Source organism: Apodemus sylvaticus, chromosome 3, assembly GCF_947179515.1.
Source record: "Apodemus sylvaticus chromosome 3, mApoSyl1.1, whole genome shotgun sequence".
Lineage (NCBI taxonomy): Eukaryota > Metazoa > Chordata > Mammalia > Rodentia > Muridae > Apodemus > Apodemus sylvaticus.
The window spans coordinates 49,028,438-49,050,769 of record NC_067474.1 but is presented as its reverse complement, the minus strand read 5'-3'; the positions used below and the strand labels follow the sequence as shown (position 1 = coordinate 49,050,769).

Genomic DNA, 22,332 nt, shown 5'->3' with positions numbered 1-22,332 from the left:
GCTTAGTCCTCTGGGAAGTTCTGCAGAGAGGGCAAGGCTGCAGCAGGTGGTCCTCCACAATGCTGGAGATTACACTGGGTTATTGGAATTGGATGAAGGGAAAGAGAGTGAAGATTGCTTACCTGATTGTCTGAGTTAGGGTTTTACTGTAGTGAACAGACACCATGACCAAGGCAAGTCTTATAAAGACAACATTTAATTAGGGCTGGCTTACAGTTTCAGAGGTTCAGTGGTACCATGGAAGCATCCAGCCAGGCATAGTTCAGGAAGAGCTAAGAGTTCTATATCTTCATCTGAACACAGGTAGGACTAGGGTATTAAAGCCCATGCCCACAGTGATACACCTACTCCAATAAGGCCACCTCTCCTAATAGTTCCACTCCTTGGCCCAAGCATATACACACCATCATGCTGATTATCTGGCCACACAGCCAAATGTATAGGGAGAGTGCCTCAGGTGTTGGCAGCTGAGACAGTGGAATGGGTAAAAAAAGAAGACTGCCACCCCAGCATTGGGCACTAGGTCTCCGATATATCATATCATATCATATCATATCATATCATACTTATTTTTCTGTGTTTGGCTTAGTTTAATTGACAAAATCACCTCCATTTCTATGTATATTGTCTCAAATGACATTATTTAATCCCCTTGTGACTGAATAGTGCTGTGTTGTATGTATATATTATATTTTCATTACTTGTTCCTCATGATAGTTGAAAAACATTAAAGAAGCATTCTATTTCAATTCATAAAAATTAAAAACATTGGGAGTGAATATTTATCTGTCAAGCATGGCTCATTTAAAATTTTTTAACAGGATGCTACAAATTATTTATACAGTGAAGATTTGATTACTATTAAAACAACATAAATATACAAGAAAAAAAACAATTTCATTAAATTCACAAGGAAATGTCATTCAAGATTCCAACATCATCACATTTTTAATTGAGTGTTGATTATAAAAGAAAATAATTAGAAATTATGAGAACTTCCATCTGCAGTCTTTCCAGAAATCTGCAAATGTTAAGGGTATATGAAGCCAGACTATGGGAATAGCCATTTTTCCCTATCTTCTCCTCCCAAACTTTTAGTCCTACATCCTTTCATAACTGAACTCAGCTGTCAAAACCCACAAGAAAGAATAAGTTTGACAGAAGGGAACCTACAGTGAAAAGTGAGTGATCAAACCAGCTCGGTCAACGCATTCTCCCTGGAGGTAACAAGGACTAAAAAGAAAAAGACAATTAGACAACACTGTAGCATGACCCTGCCAGTTCTGAGGCTGAAGTGGTTTTTTTTTTTTTCCCAGTTGCTTTTATACCATTTTTAGTACATGCAAATAACAAGGTCAGTTCTAGATCAAGGAATAAACAAGACAATGAACACAAAAAGTCAAGGAACAGGAACGAACAAAGCAATAAACAAAATAAACGTTGATCCCTGTTCCTAGGACGATCAGGAGGAGCATGATGAAAGGAATGCCACACACTCCTCACTGAGTTTATCTTGAGTTTCATATTAGCCCAAGTGTAAATAATCTTTTATTTTCCTGAGACTTGAAAATGTATTCAGACAAAAGCAAACCCCCACATTCCGGTACCCAGTCTGATAGGTGTTTCCAGGGCCCCCATCCTCCTGATCACCATCCCTTTTCTACTCCAGCTTCCATCACACTATTAGGATGCTGCAACTTGGGTGAGGGGTTCCTACAGGTACTTCACCAAGGCCTGGGCCTTGGCCTTGAGCATTCCGAAAGAAGTCTCCTTGGCATTCATACATAGCAGAAGGTTGGTCACCCTCGTAATGGCTACACGACCCTCCATGTAGCCCATGAGGATAAGTTTGAGACTGTCTTCATTGAATGCTTGGTTCCCATTCCCATCATACTCAGCCCAGATGTTACTGGCAATGGCCGCAGTGACCCAGGCATCTGTGTCCCCATATAGGCCAGCAGTGATCTCTCATTATTCAGCAGCAGGGTGCTTTGGACTCTTCCAGTGTTGGATTGGCTTAGCAGCTGCATCAAAGCCTTAGGATACAGCATGCCTTTCTCTTTACCCTGACCCATACCCACACACCCCTACAGTCACAGCCTCTAGATCTCCCTCTCCAAAGTAAATAATGAGATCTGAGCCTACTTCCCTGTCTTAGCCCAAAGTCAAATTCCTGCCTGAGCCTATTTCTGTGTCTGACCCAATGTCAAATTCTTGCCAAGTTTATAGAAGTGACCCCAAAAGCTCTCCACGAGTGAGGGTTGTGTATGATGGACATACCTTTAATCCCAGAACAAGGGAGGAAGAAGCAGGTGGTTCTCTGTGAGTTTGAGGCCAGCCTGGTATATGGAGTTCCAGGCCAACCAAAGTTACACAGTGAGACCCTGTCTCAACAAAGAGAAAAGAAATAATATAATAGAGAGGGTCTCAGGGGTAATTCTGTTTTTAGCATGGTGACTTCAGGGTCTATATAACCAGTGAAGGAAGCCACATTCAACCATTGCTGCTCTATGGTGGTTCAGAAACACCAGGGCCAGAATTATCATACATGTGAAGCTTTGCTCCTGATTAAATACAGGTGTGCTGTATTCTGGCTTGGATATGAAATGTCCCTCACCCCCAAAACTTACTTGTTGAATGCTTTGTTGCAGTCTGTGACACTGAAAGTTGGTTGACTCACGAGGACACTAAGCTCATCATATCCACTATAGACTCATACTCATCTCAGGCAGTTACAAGTTTCCTGCTGGGGTTGCCTGTGTCATTAAAAAAAGAATTTAAGGATGGACTTTTTATTAAAGTTTAAAACAAAAATCCCAGGGCCAGCAAGCTGCAAACCTCAGCAGCTTCCCAAAATAGAATGCAGAAGAGAAGGGGAGATGGGGGGAACCACAACCATGTTCTTTAAGGTAAGCCATCATGGAGGTCAGTCACAAGACAAGCAGCCACATAGCAGGAAACACGCCCAAGTGTCGGAGTGGCCCTAAGTAGCAGGAAAAGCATGCTTAGGCTCTCCCCAGCATCAGACCGAAAAAGACAGAAGACAAGAAAAAGGAAATTTACTGCTTTCTGAGTTGACTCAGAAGGGACTGAAGGGAAGTCAGCTCAGGAACTTGGAAATGTCATGGAACTTGTCCCTCTGGAAGAGAGAGAGGCTAATTAACATTCCTCAGACCACAGAGGGGACAGGGAACCAACCTGAGGGTGGGGACACATTCTGCAGGAGTGACCATTGACCACCTACCCACTAGCAACCAATCAGTTCAAAGTCACACTGTTCTGCTAATCACATTGTACCTAATGGTGGCTACCCTGAGGACTGTATAAAGGCCCACTGGATGGGCTGCGTGTGGTCATTCTCTCCCCACGTTCTGGATTAAATAACATTCCTCTTGCTTTTGCAATCAATTCCTGTCTCCATGTTCACTCAGGGGCCTCTGGGTAAGTTAAGACTCACCAGAGTCTTAAACAGAACCTCATGGTAAATTATAGGGGCTACCCTATAGGGTAGTAATTCTAGATTGTAAAAGTACAAAGTTTCTCCTATCCCTTTGCCATGACTTCAGGTGAACCTCCCTCTCAGGGAGTGGGGTGGACCTTTACACAGATTGTTGGCCAGCCTGACTGGGTTCTCACTTAAGGGAGGATATACAGGCATGTATCCACCTAGAGGCAGCTTCCAGTATTTTCACTAGGAGGCAAACAAGATTTCCCTTAATGGGTCTTCAATTTTATTGTAGCAATGCTAGATAGATTACTGGAAAATGGTGCTTAGTTGTAGGAAGCAGATCACAAAGGATGTGCCTTAGTGTATCTTCTGTACTTATATCTTTGATCTTACTCTCCGCTTCCTGGCCGCCAAGAGGTGAGCAACTAACTCTTCCACATATGCTTATCACCATGATATTCTGTCTCAACGTAAGCCCAAAAGCAACAAAGTTAACCATAAACTAAAACATTTGAACCTTTGAGGTAAGTCAGTTGTTCTTTCAATGACTGGTTTTACAGAGGTGTTTTTTTCATAATAATGAGGAGCTGACTGGTACAGAAAAATGGCTGACACTGAGAAGTTATGTCAGTGCTATAACTAGATCTGATGATGTAGTCCAGAGACATTTGAACTGATCTGTTGAAGGAGTGTGGAAAAGTTGGGTGATGAAAGCTAGTGAGGTCCTGTACTGTTACAAGAAGAACTTGACAAGATATTCTAGTGAGAGCTCAGAAGAGGACCAATGGGAACATGAATTCTACAGACTGTGTGTGAGATTTCTGATGGAAATGAAGGCTCTTGGGAATTGGACTATACCTCCATCAGGTTACATTCTAGCTTAACATATCTACATTCCCCCCTCCTCATGCTTTGAGATTTTGTGCGAGATTATATTTAGATGTGAGAGACTAATTAATCTCAACAAGAAATCTCAAAGTATCAATTCTGTGTCATGAATATTAATGGCTGGTTTAGCCAGATTTGCAGTATGAATTAGGAGCAGAACTCAGAGAAAGAGGTATAAAAACCTTGCAATTTAGGCAGTTAAACACTATATTCAAAAAGTTGGGGCTAAAAGCAGAATATTTGTTGAAGACGATAGCATCATTTTTTTAAAAGCTGCCTTTTTTTTTTTTTAAAGAAATATACCTGAGGACAACTGAAGAACCAACAAGACCTAAATAGGGTAAAAGTACAAATCCACTTCTCCATGTCCTATCACCCAAATACCCTGGAGCAATAGGATGCTACCATCAAATTCTGGTGGGCAAACAAGAGAATGTCTATAGCCTGTTTTGTTTTGAAGGCCTCTAAAACCCCTTACCAACTCCGAGAGAAATATCCCAATTCTGATACCCAGCCTTGCGATGGATAAGCTATGAATTCTGGGAGCAGCATCAGCTCCCCATGTAGGATAACAACAATTAAATTCTTCTAAAAATCTGATTATATTTATTCTAGAAGTGTATAAAATAGTATGTTTCAGTGTAGCTTTTCTTTTGTCTTTTGGTTTTTCGAAACAGGATTTCTCTGTGTAGCCCTGGCTGTCCTGGAACTCACTCTGTAGACCAGGCTGGCCTTGAACTCAGAAATCTGCCTGCCTCTGCCTCCCAAGAGCTGGGATTAAAGGTGTGTGCCACCACTGCCCAGCTTCAGTGTGGCTTTTCAAACTACCTTAGCCGTAGTTATTCCTTCCTTTTGCTTGCCCTGCCCTTCCCTCCTATACCCTCCCCATTTAGATCCTCTACTCCCCATTATTCTCTTTCTTCCTTCATGGATTTTTATTCTTCTCTCATATATCACATCCTGACTGCAGTTTCCCCTCCCTCTTCTTCTTTCAGTCTCCACTGTGCTTCCCCTGTCCCCAAGACCCGCTCCTCCTCTATTTCCCTTCAGAAAAGAGCTGGCTCCCAGAGATACCAACCAAACACAGCATATACATGTATTCAAGTCAGTTTAAAAGCAAATGATAGAAAATAAAATGACTGCCACCTCTAATACACCTTCTTCTTTTAATATATTCAAGTAACTTCTTATAGTATAAAAATTGCAGAGTACACTGAATTATGAGTGGGCTAATGTATTCCATTATTATATCTTGTTGATATCTATTTGGGGTGTTCTTCCTTACCTCCTAATAATCAAAAAACTAAGGTCTGGTGAGATGGATCAGCAGTTAACTGCACTAGCTCCTCGTGCAGAGGGTGGGGCTGTTCCCAGCACCCACATGGCAGCTCACAACCATCTGTAATCCAGCTCTATTGATATCCAACACTCAGCTTTGACCTCTGCAGAGACCAAGCATGCACATGGTATGCAAACATGCATACAGGCAAAGATTCCTGCAAATAAAATTGAAAGGATAGAAAATAATACAGCCTAACTCTAATGACCCCAAGAAATCAGGAGTTTAAAATGCTATCTTGCTTTGTTAGAAACTAGGTAAAAGGTTACTTTCCAGAGCCCGCCCTTTGTTTAGACCTAGCAGAAAGGCCTTGAATAGGTGTTCCTGGCCCCATAGGGTAACTGGAAATGGGCTAAGCTTATCTCCTGTAAACTTTTGCCATTACCCCTAAGCAGGAGTTCACACAGCTGTAGACATTATAGGAAACTAATTGGTCCACTGAGCACAGGCTCTGATAATTTAAACTGATTGGCCTAAAAACTATGGAGTGGTACAAATCAATTGGCTCGCATTTCGCGGGCTCTCCATGCTAAGAAATGATTGGTTTGTGATTCTTGGGCTCTGTTGTAAACTTATAAAAGCTGTCGCAATTCGGCACTCGGGGTCCATAGTCCTCTAACCCTGCGTGGTGCACGGCTATGGAACCCAGAATTCTGGAAATAAAGAAATCCTCATGCTATTGACTTGAGACCATTTCTCGAGAGTGATTTGGGTGTCGCCTTCCGGGGTGTGGGGTGCTGGGGCACCCTCGGTTTTTGGGGTCTTACAAAATAAGAAAATCCTTTAAAATAATTTAAAACTATTCTATAATTACCACCCATCCTAGTCCATGTTCTTACAAGGTATGTGAGTATTTCTTGAGTGTGGCTTGCTAACATTGAGATGGCAAAAGGATAAGAGGATATAAGTAGTCTTATTTTAAAAGTATATTTATCATAGCTCAAGAGGTCTCAGCTTAAGGTCACTCGGTCCTGTTGCTTTGGGTCTGTAACAGCATGTACCTAATAGTAGGAGAGTGTGACTGATGAGTGCTGTTCACCTCTCTCAGTGATCTAACTTCTTTCTATGAGGCCTCAATTCCTAAGAGCTCCACCATCTCACATGACCACACAAGAAGCACTTTAAACTACATTAACCCATAGTTTCCAAAGACGATTTGGGTAGACAAACTGATGGCGCACCAGGAGATACTCCTGGGACCATCTGAGATGGATAACATCTGGCAAGAGTTAACCCAGCACAATGATGACCAAACTGGAAACAGACAGTGATAATAAGACCAAAGACACGAGTGGATAGGCAATAGTTGGCTACCATCAAGGAAGCATTTACCCTAGGGACAAATTTGAGCTAAGGTAGTCAGTCGCTAGGGTAGAAAGAGCAGGAAGTGTAAGACCCCCCAAAACTGAGGGTGCCCCAGCACCCCACACCCCGAAAGGCGACACCCAAATCACTTGAGAGAAACAGTCTCGATGCAATAACATGAGGGTTTCTTTATTCCAGAATTCTGGGTTCCACAGCGATCCACCGAGCAGGGCTAAAGGACTGTGGACCGAATTGCGACAGCTTTTATAAGTTTATGACAAAGCCCTCGAATCACAAACCAATCATTTCTTAGCATGGAGAGCCCTCGAAATGTGAGCCAATTGTTTTGTACCACTCCATAGTTTTTAGGCCAGTCAGTTTAAATTATCGGAGCCCACCTCAGTGGACCAATTAGTTTCCTATTTTCTTGAATGTCTATAGCTGCGTGAACTCCTGCATAGGGGGTAATGGCGTAAGCAGTTTACAGAAGCAAGATAAGCTTAGCCCATTTCCAGTTACCTTGTAGAACCAGGATCACCTATTCAAGGCCTTTCTGCTAGGTCTAAACACAGGGCAGGCTCTGAAATGTGACCTTTTACCTAGTTTCTAACAAAGCAAGATAGCATTTTAAACTTCTGACTTCTTGGGGTCATTAGAGTTAGGCTGTATTATTTTCTATCCTTTCAAAAGCAGCTTCTTAGATGATGTTTCTCTAATCATTGTATATCTAAATCTGAATAAATGCAGATTCTAATTAGGGAGCATGGGATGAGCATTCATATTGTCCATTCCTATTGTGTAACCCTGATTGATGGTCGGCCAAAAATAAAAACTTAGAGACCTTTGAATATTTCAAAGCTTAGGCCTAGCTGGGCAGACTCTCACGGCTCACTTAAGTTAACCCGACCACTTCCTTTCATTCCACCAAGTATCTAGCTATACCTTCCAGGCCCATAGTCACGTCAGTTTTTCCTCATGTCTCCTGGCAAAAAGCCCTTCCTCTTTCTTTTTTCCAGAGTCCCTTACTCTCTGTCAGGGAGTCTGCCTTTCACTTCCTGCCCAGCCATTGGTCATCAGCCTTTATTGTACAAAAAAAGCTGCATTCCAGTCTGAACCAATCAGCAGCAAGACAATGCCCGATCCATTCCTTTGGGTTGCCCTTTGGCCGATATGAAGGCTACAGCATCTTCTTCAAGGCAGCTTGCTTTTTAACATAATTTCAAAGAATCATCTGAGCGGAAGAGGAAAGACAACTATTCACTATTAAAAACTATGACAGGCTATTGAAAGAACAATACCAAATATTCTGCCAGCATTTGGCTCTCTGTGGTATCAGCTATTAACAGTTGAATATACAGAAACACACCTTAGTAAAAAGTGAATCAAGGCCACCTCTGCACATTCCTAACAAGAGAGAAATGCCTGGTCTCCAAGCTATACTTAGAATGGCAGGGTTCCAGGCAGCCTCACCTCAGCTCTTTAGCAAAGCAGGATGAGAAGCTGAAGGTCTATCCGACTCAGACATCAGAACATGATGCAGCTGGGTGCCCCTGTTGGCTTGGCTCAGGCCAATGCCTGTACACAGGAATCAGGAAGACTTAGTCTGTGGAAGAGAGAGAAAGGCATATGAGGACCCATGATTCATCAAAGAATGATACCCCAGACTCAGATAGTATGTAAACGCAAAGAGTGTTTTATTCTGCACAAGTCCAACATGCTGGGGTCGTCCATTACCAAGATAGGGAGACTCCTGAAGTGAACTTGCAGGCCTGATTTAAAGTACATTAGGGTAATTCCAAGGTAGGTGACCTTGACCTCTATCTTAATCTACCTTCTACCAGAACCATTGAGTGGGGGGCTAGAAACTGTGGCTGAGGAAGTCTGGAAACTGCTGCTGACCCATTGTCCTTGCCTCAGGTCAGGTGGCAGGGCAGCTTCTGAGGGCAGGGCAGTTTCTGACCAGCTGCCTGAAGCCTGGAGTTTTTGTAGTAAACTGGTTTGCCTGAGCTTGCCTGGACTTGCCCAGTTCTCGGGCCTAGTCTCCTGAACTGCCAATTTGAAGCCTGACATGGGATCAGCCTAGCCTCCTCAGGCAGGGGCTGGGAGATAGGCAAAGATGGAGCAGTGAGATCCTGCTGATGTTAAATTTGCACTTTCTAGGAAACAATAACAGCAGTAAATGGCTGCCTCGTGTCTGTGCTCTCAGCACCACGGAGCCTTTCACGTGCTGCTCCTTCTGTGAATGGGGCCCCTTGTTGCATTTCTACCTTTCCCTTCAGCGAAACACAACTTGGCTTTTCACACCTCCAGCAGAGTATGGCCAGAATAAATAAAGTGTGCCAGAGTGAAAACTTCTTCATTTGTCGATTTATTGCCAATTCGGAGCAAGAAGAAAATTGAATATAGTTTGTAGGGGAAGTTTGTCAAACTATCCTCCCCACATCCCAACGTGGCTTATTTAGGTAAGTAAACAAATAAATGAAAAAAAATCTCTGACTAATCTACTTGTATTTGTGCTTCACTTTATAATAGAGGAAGAATTCAATACTGTAAAATAATAACTACAACAGTGACGATGGCTATTGTGTTTTATAAAATGGCGCTCACCCTGAACAATCAAGCCATGGGACATGCCTAATATAGAAGGGAGTTTATTTGGAACTTGGAGAATGGGTCTTCGGGAAGAGGGTAGAGATGGGGGCGGGGCAACAGAGAAGGACAGAGAGAGAGGGGAAAAGGAAGAGAGGAAGATGCCTGCCAGGGACACATAGGAAATGGAGAGAGAAGGAAAGAAGGGGAGAGGGGGAGGGGCAAGTGGGAGAGAGAGGAAAAGAGAAAGGTCCAACAGTTGGAGCCAGGTTCGTACCTGGCTGTTGCTAGGTAACTATCTGGGTGAAGCCTAGAGGAAATGCCAACAATGATGAAGAAGAAAGGCAAAGAACAACATATAACTGGTAAAAAAGCTTTGTAACCCACAACAGCACATGAGCACAGGAGCAAATAGCTCTATGTGTGAGGGGAATATTAAAATCTATAGCAACTTGTATTATTTTCTTACAAAAATGATCATTCCACAAGGGACCCAAGGGAAGGTTTCATGTCACCTGGACTCATTAATTACATGATTTGGTAATCACAGGTCTGATGGTGGCTTCATGACTTATATTCTGAGAAGTACGAAGTTCTTTGGAAGTTCCTGCATCCAACACTTGCTTTAATAAAACTGATTTATTTTGGTTTTCCTATACTGGGTTAATGTGTGACATTTGACACACAGAAAAGATTCCATGGCTAGGAATCTGCGAATCAATAATATCAAGTTAACTTTCTATGGCTCTAAGTACAGCTTAGGGGTTGAATGGCTGTTTAACATACACAAGTCGACCGTGCAGAGTTACATTTCTGTGTATTATTTCTGAACTGATTAATTCACATTAAACCATAGCCCATACATAAAGATGATACAGAACCCAGTTTAAAGAGAAAGCATTCTGAAATTCCTTTGTAACGTGAAACATGTGTTCCATGTGGCTTAGAACTAGAGATGAAAATAAATTCTGAGAGCAGCATAATTGTAATAATAAATATTCACTAATGATGCATCCTAAAACTTCAGGTATTGAGATGTCCTTGCTTTAATGGTTGTTTTTAAAGATAATTTCTAAGTAGTGCATTGATCAGTCAGTATCCAGGAGTATGAAATGATTCTATGGTAATGAAGGGAGTTGGGACTTTTCAGAATCCATAGTTGAGGCAGCAAGCAGACTAGAGCCAGGGCATGCTGGACAAGCTTGAAGCAAGGTTGTGGTTGAGCCATTCCACAAACAGACCGGCCATAAAAAATAAGGGGCATGCCTGGGAAAACTCCTATGGGTCAGACACTATCTGGACTAGAGTCTCCTGTCTCCTGTCCTTGGATGCAGTTTAAAATGACCTTCCTGCTAACAAAAATAAACTGCCCTCCTACATTGCTGATGGCCAGATCTGCACGTATGCCAAAAAAAAACCACCCTGTGCGCCAGAATCCCCCGCCAATGTTTGAATCTGCAAATCATGTGTAACCGCGCCAACCCCCCCCCCGACTTTTCCTATATAAACCCCTAACTTTTGAGCCTCAGGGTCGACTCCTCTGTCTCCTGTGTGAGATAGGCGTCAATCCAGAGCTCTGATAATAAACTACCTCATGCGTTTGCATCAAGTCGGTCTCTCGTGTTTCCTAGGGTGTACGCTATACTGAGAATGGAGTAGGGGTCTCCCCAAAAGGAGGTCCTACAGTAAGAATATGATGTGGTAGATAATGACACTGAACGAAATGCTCAGTTCTTATTGTTCATGGTAAGAGATCAACTGTGAATGGCATATTAGATCACTGAGTGTGCATTAATATTTTCAAGGCTTACTTGTATAATCAATCATAATTGTTCACAATCTGGCAACTCTCCAGCCAGCCTAAAAGGGACCCACAAAAAAGGGGCAATCAGGCAATCAGGCATCTTCCTAGCCAGCTCCCGAGGAACTGATGTGGGGGGGGGGGAGGGGGGAGGAGCGGGGCGGGGCAGGGCGCAAGAACATCATCACTAGTTGCCTAGAGGCAACACATTGTTACCCCTGTCGCATGGTCGTCCTGTGCATGCACCACAACCTGACAAAAGGCTGAGTTTCTCCTCCTGCTCCCAGCCCTTCTCCCCTTCCTTCTCTCAGAGGCAGCCTCTGTGTTCGCCTCGCCCCTCCCTTTAATAAATTTCCGATATGAGACTTGTTGCACAGTGTGATTTTGTTGGAAGCCACTGCTTAGTTCCATCAATGATATCAAATAAAGAGCTTCTAATGATCAAAATACAGTAATGACCGAGATGAACTTTACAGCGCCCCCCCCATCTCCTGCATAGGATAGCATAAATAATAAATACAGTAAAATACTAACAGGTTATTCAGTTTTCTAAAGTATAATTTTCCATTAATAATTCATCTCACAAAAGTGATGAATCCGCTGCAGCGGCAACAGTAAGTGCGGTTTCTCATTCTCAGGATCACATGAGATCCTGAAATCACATGTTTCCTAAGATGCTTTAGGAAACAACCCTGTCGACGTCATCATGGAAATATCGAGAGTATGCTTCTTGTGTTTATGACCCTTTCAAGTCCTGGATCAGTGTATCACTTATTTTTCTGTTTCTGTGATAAAATATCATGGCCAAGGCAACTTGTAGAAGAAAGAACCTATTTTGACTTGTAACTTCAGAGGGATAAGAGTCCATCATGTCTGGGAGGACTTGAAGTAAGCAGCAGGCACAAAGCAGAGAGCGGGAAAACTGGAAATGTGTCGGGGCTTTAAACTCCCAAGCCCAGTGGTGGCCTTCCTCCCTCCACAAGGATGCACCTCCCAGTTGTCTCTCAAAATAGAACCTCCAATTGGAGACTGAGTATTCAAATACCTGAGGCTGGGTGGGTAATTTCTCATTCAAACCACTATATGGCGTCTGGATTGAAGGCAGCAATATAATTGCAAAACTATAACTGCAAAACTCGAAAGGCTGAGGTTGTCTGTGATACCCTGAGCTTTTAGACTACAAGTACTGGGGTTGCATCCCTAAATAAGAACTCACCTCCTGGGACCTCGCAGTGGGGGAACCCTAGACAGGTTCCTTACGCTTCCCGCGGATGAAATGTGCAGTGGATTTCAAAGGGCACTGTTGGGTCTTGGGCGGGGCTGGGGGAATCCACTCCTTCCTTCAGCCGCATTCATTTCAGAAGTCAAGTTTAATAACAGTTCCTCACGGAGGACGCCCTCAATCTGAACTAAGTCCTCATACTATATGCACCTACTGTTCTTTCTTTTTACATCCTGCCTGTTCACCTGCTCATCCAATAGTTCAAATCCTGTATTCCCCTACTTTGCTTTGTTCTCATAAATGAATGAATGAATGAATGAATGAATGAATAAATAAATAAATAAATTCAAGTCCTATTCCTGGTTCTTGTGAATGTGATAGGATTTGAAAAGGGGGGAATCGAACTACAATGAGGTCAGATTAGTATTAAATCCAATATGTCCAACCCCCTTATAAAAGAGGGAAATTGAGACACAGAGACAAACTCATAAACAGGGTGTCATGTGACAAGGCAGCTGTGTCAGTAATCACAGGAAGCTACCCAGAAGGCCAGACCTCTGAGCCTCTACCTAGGAAACAGCCTGCCAATACCGTAATTGCTGACTTCCAGCATTCTGAATACAAACATTACAAATCTCTGTTTAAGTCACTCAGTTTATGGCATTTTTTTTATGGAATCCTAAGGAAACAAGTATGTGTTTTTACCTCTGCACTTATAATCATATTTTGGCTTCACTTGGTGAGTCTATGCTTATCTCTTCATCATACACTAAAGCTCAAAAAAATAATAAATAATAATAACCCACCTTATCTCTTCATCATACACTAAGCTCAAAAAAATGATAAATAATAGTAATAACCCACCTTAGCACACACTGTTTACTCTTTCCCTGTGCAGTGCCTCGCCCATGGTCACTGGTGTGTGCTTGTTGACAGAGCGAATGTGCTTATCGAAAGAACTTTGAACCTATAAAATAAGTCCAAGCTCCCTAACAGCTTCACTTCTTTCAGTCTGGCATTACTTGTGCCCTAGATATGTGTTCTTTGTGTCTCCTTCCTACTCCTAATTTTATTTTTAGGCAGGACCGAGTCTGTACAGGCTTTATAATACCTACAATGGTCCTTCTCTCACACACAAACACACACATACAAATGAAATGATAGAAAATAATACAGCCTAACTCTAATGACCCCAAGAAGTCAGAAGTTTAAAATGCTATCTCGCTTTGTTAGAAACTAGGTAAAAGGTCACATTCCAGAGCCCGCCCTTTGTTTAGAGCTAGCAGAAAGGCCTTGAATAGGTGATCCTGGCCCCTTAAGGTAACTGGAAGTAGGCTAAGCTTATCTTGCTTCTGTAAACTTATGCCATTACCCCTATGCAGGAGTTCACGCAGCTATAGACATTCAAGAAAATAGGAAACTAATTGGTCCACTGAGCGCTGGGCTCTGATAATTTAAACTGATTGGCCTAAAAACTATGGAGTGGTACAAATCAATTGGCTCGCATTTCGCAGGCTCTCCATGCTAAGAAATGATTGGTTTGTGATTCGAGGGCTTTGTTGTAAACTTATAAAAGCTGTGGCAGTTCAGCACTCATGGTCCACAGTCCTCTAGCCCTGCGAGGTGTACGGCTGTGGAACCCAGAATTCTGGAATAAAGAAACTCTCATGTTATTGCATCGAGACCATTTCTCGCGAGTGATTTGGGTGTTGCCTTCTGAGGCGTGGGGTGCTGGGGCACCCTCGGTTTTTGGGGTCTTACACAAACACACACACACACACACACACACACTAAGAGGCTCCATATTCAGGCATGGTGGCCTTGCCTATAATCTCAGCAATCAGGAGTCTGAACCAGGAGGATTCCACAAGTTCCCTCACAGCCTGACTATATAATGAGCTCCAGGCCAGCCTGAGCTACAGAGAAAGACCCTGTCTAGAGGGAAAACAAATATCCCAATGAGAAATGCATCTCTAGGAGGGTTTGTCATTGTGTGATGTCACAGGAAATATGTACATAAAGTTCAATGAATTTATCTGGTAGTACACTGGTCTCTACACCGGACAGGCGCTGTCTGTTTCTCCTTGACTCATGATAAGCAGAAAAACACGATATTAAATTAAACCCCAAGCAGGGCAGTGGTGGTGCACTCCTTTAATCACAGCACTTGGGAGGCAGAGACAGGCATATTCCTAAGTTCGAGGCTGGTCTGGTCTACAGAGTGAGTTCCAGGACTTGAGAAACCCTGTCTCAAAAAACAAAAAACAACCAAAAAAAAAAAAAAATTAAACCCCAAATAAATAGGAAGTTCAATAAATATTTTTGATAAACAATGAATGAAATTACTACATATCCTAAATGGTTGCAGCTTTATTAAAGTTATTTTTCTCTGTCCTCTGATAATAAGTCCTCTGGAGAAATGCGTGCAGCTGAGTTTCTTTTTAAATATAAGCATGCGTGTGTGGGTACAATTTATTGTAAGAATCTGCCTTTGCTTCCTTGCACATAGACCATGGAAAGGCAGAGAAACAAAGTACCACCCCAGAGCTAGTTCCTAACACAGACATTTTTAATCCTTGAAGTTTTTCTATGACTGAGCAATGTTTTTTCCCAGTGCAATGAAACTGATATGCAGACTTATTTATTGTCCACTCGCAGAGTCATTCCTCAATATGATTACCACAGGCCTCCCCGAATGCCATTAAAAGCAAGGTCTCATTTCTCTGGGATGGGTTAACTGAAGTTCTGCTTGAGAGAGAATAATGGAAAATAGGATCTCTCAAGCTCCCTTTGGCCCTTCGAGTCTGTTCCAACCTTGCCAATCTACTTTCAAAGTCAAGCCAAGCTTCGTGCAAACTCTGACGTCTTTTGAGCAACTTGTTTTGTTCTACGCATATTCCCAAGAGCTTAATAAATATTACTCTTGCAACTTTCTTGGAGGGTGGGAAAATAATGAGTCCTTAGTGTCAGCTCAGCCTCTGCTTTGCTTTGGGATTTGAGAAGACATACTCAAGTCGTTTTAAACAAAAATTCAAGGACAGGGAGCAGTCTTAAAAACTGTTAAAATATACATGTTTAGTAACTGTCCGTGCCATACTGTGAGTTCTAGAAAGGGATATTATTTTTAAAGATGAATCACACCTAGTTGAAGAATTTAAAAAATACAATCTGAATATGTTAATGACTGAAATGCTCTATAGTTTACAAAAATATGTCTCAGTGAAATTGCAACCTTGTCTAGCCAAGGGCTTATGGAAGCAGGTTTTAAACCTCATATGATCCACAGTAATGTCAGTGTGTTATCCCTGCTGAGAGAACTTTCCCCACCTCTCTTGCTTTTCATCCACATGTCCATATGGCTAGCCCCACTGACATGCCAGCATGCCCTTTATCTCACACCCTCTGCCTGCCTCCTCACTTCCTCCTTTACCCAGTGAATCTTTGTTTCAGAGGCAGGAAAACCCAATCTTTGTATCCTGTATTTTAATTTCACATTGTATAATAGACGTCAAGTTCTTATACAGTCATCAGCTGTCATTTGCATACAACAGGATAATTATCTATCATTTGGGGACATCATCAATATTCAACCCTTCCTCTCTAGCGGACAATGGGTCGTTTTAAAGTGTTGTTATTTTGACTAATGGTTCAATGAACAATTTTATACATCTAACTTTTTTTCTGTTATTTCCTAGAGATGCATCCCAGGGCTGTAATTATTTACAATTTGCTCAGCACAAAATCCTGATAAGAGAAAGCAGCTTGAAGTAGCTAATCTTTTCCCCTAATTAAATATTTATCCTCATGTATTGCTTAACAACAAGGACACATTCTGAGAACTGCATTGTTAAATTTCCCGTTGTGTGTAAGGAGTCACTCAGGTAAAGAAAAGATCTCTGTTAGTCAGTTCTCCATCTCTGCACCAAATCTTTAAGCTAAAAATGTAAACTGTGGAAAGACTTTGTGTATGTATATCACAAGACATAAAGCTCAGTGGTGAAATCTCATGGGCTCTATGCCATGTATGCATTTCACAACCTGTTTCTCCTAGGATCCTGATGAGCAGAATAAGAGCAGAGTAATTCACACCCCAAAACAAATGGTGAAATGAACAAAGATTCATGGGGCTGCTGCCATTACAAAAAGGCAACCGCTTTACAATAAATGTTGGTGTTTACAATAAATGTTGGTGTTTGATTGCTTGTTTGTTTGTTCATTTTATAGTTGTGGAATCCACTTAGGAATGAAAGCAGTATAATACAGAAAATATGTAATCCAGATCACACTTATCAATTGTCAATAGCAAATCCTATACACTGAATCATTGGCTATTGGGATGTGCCGGAAAAGAGAACCTCATCTCTTCCTGTCCCTCCTTTTCTTTTCCACCTGCCATAAGTTGGGCAGGCTTCTTTTACCATATGCTTCTACAGTGCACTGATGCACTGTAACACCACAGGCCCAAAGCAAGAGGCCTAAACAGCTATGAACAGAAACTACAGCCAAAATAAGTCTTTCCACAGTTTACATTGTTTAGCTTAAAGACTTGCGGCAGAGATGGAGAACTGACTGACAGAGATCCTTTCTTTACCTGAGTGACTGCTCACACCACTTGAATACACCATGCTCTAAGTTCCTTTGCACTAGACAAGATGGTGTGTTCTACCTCCTCAGTCTTAAATACAAAAACCCGTATTAGAAAGTAAATTCACATAAGGTCTTAGTAGTAGTTAGTAGTGAGTACAAAAAGTCCGTATCCTTGCAGAGGTCCTCAGTGATGAGGGCTGAACTTGGGTCTTAGTTAGAGTTCTATTGCTGTGAACAGACACTATAACCACAGCAACTCTTGTAAAGGAAAACATTTAGCTGGGGCTGGCTTACAGTTCAGAGGTTTAGTCCATTATTGTCATATCAGGTAGCAGGGCAACGTGCAGGCAGACATGGAACTGAGGAAGGATCTGAGAGTTCTATAACTTATTCCAATAGGTTGTAGGAAATGAACTGGCTGAGACCTCAAAGCCTGCCCCCACACTCACACACTTCCTCCAACAAGGCCACACCTACTTCAACAAGGCCACACCTACTTCAACAAGGCCACACATACTTCAACAAGGCCACACCTCCTAATAGGGCCATCCCCTATGATCCAAGCACTGAAACACATACCTATTCAAACCACCACCATTTGTTAGTGGATTAAACAAGAACAACATCAGCTAGAAGTGCCCAAGATCAGGATCATCTGAGGCTTGAAAGAATATTAATGCAGAAAAGATTTTTGGCAAAAGAGCACATTGAAGAATCCAATGCATGGAACCTACCCAAACAAGGAATCAGCTTTGTAAAACGGATAATCACCTTAGGAGAATACTCTATAGAACTTAGTGGCTTTAACTAATTGGATGGAAAGAAGAACCCTATTGTAGAATATAGTTAAGCTTTAAATGTGAGGTTAAACTTGCTAAAGTAAATAGCAAGTTATAATGGTACCTAAGAATAAAACTAAAAGGGTGGAGAGACAACTCAGAAGTAAATATATTACTGCCAAGCCCTTTCACCAGAGTTTGATCCCTAGAGTCCTAGATGGTGACAAAGAGAAGTAATCCCATGAGTTGGCTTTTGACCTTGGTACTTGTATACACATACACACACACACACACACACACATTAATTAATTAATTAATTGAAATTAATTAATTAATTAATTAATTAATTGAAATAAATAAAAAGTAAATGTATTTTTATTTTAAGAAGGTAAAAATGAAGGTTAATTGTAATAATTAATATTATATAAGCTTGAAATTTTCAATATTGAAGAAATTTTACAGAAGACTAATATTTTATATTGAATGCAAGGAAGTTATATTATAAAAATTATTGCAGTCCTATACTTTCTAGGTTTTTTGTTTGTTTGGAGTTTTTGCAAATTTGGAGGCTTTGGAGAATTCTTGGAAACCAAAAAATAGCATGCTAGTCTTTAATATGGGATTCACAAATTAAAATATATGATGGTATCAAATCCTGATAAATATATTGGCAATACTGAATTTCATAAAATAGAATATAAGGACAAGATCTTTATCCACCTCCAGCTGCACTTTGGTGAAGACTTTGTTACATTAGAGGGAGTGTAGTCATAATGGGTAAGACAGTGTATTGTTAATATTCCATCTGTGAAAGCTGTGCATGTGTTAACTTTATTTACCATTAAGATTATCATCTAAGGGATAATAAGGAAAGGGGATACCATTTGAAATGTAAATAAAGCAAATATCTAATTAAAAAAAGAAAAAGGAAGATTATCATCTAGTTTGCTCCAGTGTTCTTAACAAACATATGAAAATCAGTAAAACCTTCAAAGTTTCTATAAATCAGCATTTCTCTGCCTTCTCTACTCTGAGCTGTGATCCTAAACTCTTAACATTCCCTATGGATAATCTCTACATGTTGCAGCAATGATTCATTGTATTCAATGTTCCCCTTACTGTTTCAATGTAGATGACTTATCTCCTGAAAATACTACACAATTCATAAGTCTAGATTTGAGTATCTTATTTATAATGCAAAGACACAGTGCCTCCATTACCATGAATTCTTTGGAGGGGAGCATTTAGAGCAGAACAGTCTTTGCAGAAACTTGCATCTGCTGACCACGTCTCCTCAGTGGTCTGATTTCGACTAGCTAGGCAAAAGATAAGACTGCTTAATCAATGGAGACTCTACTTCTCATACTAGTGGCAGAGGCACTGTGTTTTCCAGGCCATTTTCTATCCTTCCTAAATACTCAGGATCTCATTTCCTTCTTTCATCTCACTGAGGTGCTGTGACAACTTCTAGGCAAGCAGTATGACCATAGGGAATGCGTACTACTTGTTCTTTACAAATTCTTTAAATATGACCCCCTCTTTCTTTACCCATATAGCCAATGGTGAGGCTATGCAGTAAGAAGCATCAAGTGTGAAGTTCAGAGTCTCAATTTCTGGTTTTGAGGAGACCACTCCATGAGAACAGTCTGAGCAGAATATCTGCCATGGACCAGTATGAGTTCTATTATATTCAGTGCCCAAGACATGAATGTTGTGATTATGGTAACCGACATGAATTACCTTGACTAGTATAACTTCTGTGTGTTGTCATCTGGAAAAGTGGGGTACTTTCTGTATGTTTCTCTATATGTGTTTTTTTTATATACTATATTTGCTGATTTCTCTTTACCTCATTTCAAAGGGTGTCCAAGAGCTAAGATAGTGCTTCCCCAACTAAGTGATTGGCTCCTGTCTTAGGGTTTTATCACCATGAAGAAACACCATGACCAAGGCAACTCTATAAAGGAAAACATTCAACTGGGGCTGGCTTACAGGTTCAGAGGTTCAGTCCATTATCATAATGGTGGGAAGCATGGCAGTGTCCAGGCAGACATGCTGCTAAAAGAGCACTGTCTTGATCTTGATCCAAAGGTGGCAGTAGCAGGAGACTATCTTCTGCAGACAGCTAAGAGGAGACACTCTTCCATACTGTTTGGAACCTGAGCATAGGAGGCCTTAAAGGCCACCTACACAGTGACACACTTCCTCCAACAAGGCCACACCTCCTCCAGTAAGGCCGCATCTCCTAATAGTGCCATTCCCTATGACCAAGCATTCAAGCCACCACAGTTCAAAACATTTTGAAAATGCATATTCAGAGGTGGTGCCAGCACAGATGGTGATGCTGTAGGTTTTTAGGCAGAACCTCAGAATGTATACTTTTTATAAAGCTTTCTGTTAGGTCTCGGGCTGTTCACATATCAGGAAATGAACTCAAGCTGAACTATAAGATTTCTGGCTGTTATATAAAAGTCATCATTCCTCGGGAACTTTTGAAACCAGTTCCCATCTGCAAAAAGGTGTCATTCCCCTGACCTCTGGCAGAAGGGACACGTATATCCATAGGCCATTGACAGTGGCTTCATATCAGAGCCTATGGCTTCAGGCTCCCTCAGCTCCTATTCACAAATACTTGTTGTACATTTCAAAGACACCAAGGGTCTCCTGGCCCCTTCCCTCTCCCTAGCTACTCACCCTCCTTCTAACTCAATATTGTCTACTATTCCCACACTTGTTCTTTATTATTCTTATCTCTTTCTATGCTGTATTCTCGCTCTTGATACCTCACTATCTCCACTGTTTCTCTCACTCCCACACTCCCATAGCCCTTCCATGTCCAGTTTTCTTCTCTCTCGCTGCTCCAGAATCTTCCGCTGGCTTTTCTCTCATATCTACAATGGAAACATTAACCACATCATAAATGAGTCATGTCCACAGTCTTTACTGTGCCTCCTTGCCTGCACTTTCCATGTGATTTTTATGTGTGTACAGTAGCTAATTTTTAAAATTAAAATCTTAAAGCTTTTACGGGGGGAAAAAGCAGAGATGGTCTGCGTGACTTTATCACCGAGGACACTGCCTTGAACACAGTGTCCGTTTAATGAATGCTCACAGAGTGGCAGATCTGCTAACACATCTGTGACGAGCCCCAGGAGAAACAATGAAGGTAGCTCCTTTTCACTGCAACTATTATTCCCTCTTCTTTGTTCTCCTTGGTGGCCAGGGATCTGTGTTCCCTGGCTCTTGTCAAAATCTAGTCGAAAGCATAACAAAGAAAAAAGGGAAAGGAAAAAGAGAAGAGAAAGCCTCAACTACTCAATATAGCAGGAAATAAAACTAGGACAGACAACCCATCTGAAGGCCAATGCTTTAGTTCACAAAAAAACAACAACAACAAAAAAAAACACTCAAAATGAAAGCCTCAATTCCCTTATTAATATAATATAAATTTAACGTTGTATTTACGTTAAAAAAAAAATAAAGACAATAGTGATGTCGGGAAGAATATGCATCCTAGACTGACCCAGTCTGAAAAATACACTCACATTGCCAAATACTAAAAAAGCTACAAAAAAAAAAAAAGCCTTCCATTTCATTTCCCGATGACAAACTGTGAAAGCAGAAGGAGAGATTCTTTTGTTTTAGAATGGCAGTCACTGTGCACCAACTGAGAACTGAGAAAGAGCTCCACAGAGCTCTCAGAGGTCAGCAGCAGGCACATGTCGAAGCCTGCTCAAGACTAGAGAAAATCTGCAGAGTGTGCACAACAGGCATAGGTAGGTCCTGGGAGAACAAAGTAACAGCTGCAGAACTACCTCGCGCATGCACAAGTCCCCTCCCCCTCGTCTGAAGGATGTGTGCTCACTCGTGCCTTTACTGTGGGACAAATGGCCTTGACAGGAGGACCCAGCTCTCAGAATCCCACTAGCTTATAAGTGAACAATTGTTTTAAATGGGCAAGTTCCAAAATGTAATATTAAGCCAGATAAGAAGTTCTGTTCAGGAGCAGATACATTAACTAGAGGAGGAGGAAAATAATGGGGAACAAAGATTGATACTATCAACAGGAAACAGAAGTAGGACTTCAAAATTAAATAAGAACATTGTTTACTTAATAAGAACTACTCGGTAAATTTTTAAAGATCCCTTGGACATTGGACTCAGTGAAGACAACATTTGTAACTTAAGATGGCGATGTATGTGATGAGGGGGGAAAAACATAGACTTATTTTAGTGTTCATCAGATTAGCTCTAGAGTCCTAGAATTCTGTGCAGGGGACTTCTGCCCAGAAACAAATAGATGAGAGGGCAGGAAAGAGTGCACGCCTCAGCGATTTTTCATAAAACTGAAATGAGCAAGCTTTATGTGTTCTC

The 22,332-nt window shown here is 41.5% G+C and overlaps 1 long non-coding RNA gene and 1 pseudogene across 1 annotated transcript in view; both read right to left on the bottom strand.

The window, feature by feature from the left end:
* Positions 1-1,683: 1,683 nt before the first annotated feature.
* LOC127679861 (ragulator complex protein LAMTOR2-like) lies at positions 1,684-2,107 on the bottom strand (annotated as a pseudogene).
* A 528-nt stretch (positions 2,108-2,635) lies between these two features.
* Positions 2,636-22,332, bottom strand: part of LOC127679860 (uncharacterized) — a 61,304-nt gene continuing 41,607 nt past the window's right edge. Inside the window, exons 2-3 of the long non-coding RNA XR_007976917.1 lie at positions 8,451-8,583; positions 2,636-2,756 (exon numbers count right to left, since the gene is read on the bottom strand). This is a non-coding gene — a long non-coding RNA (uncharacterized LOC127679860). The remainder of the gene's footprint in view (positions 2,757-8,450; positions 8,584-22,332) is intronic.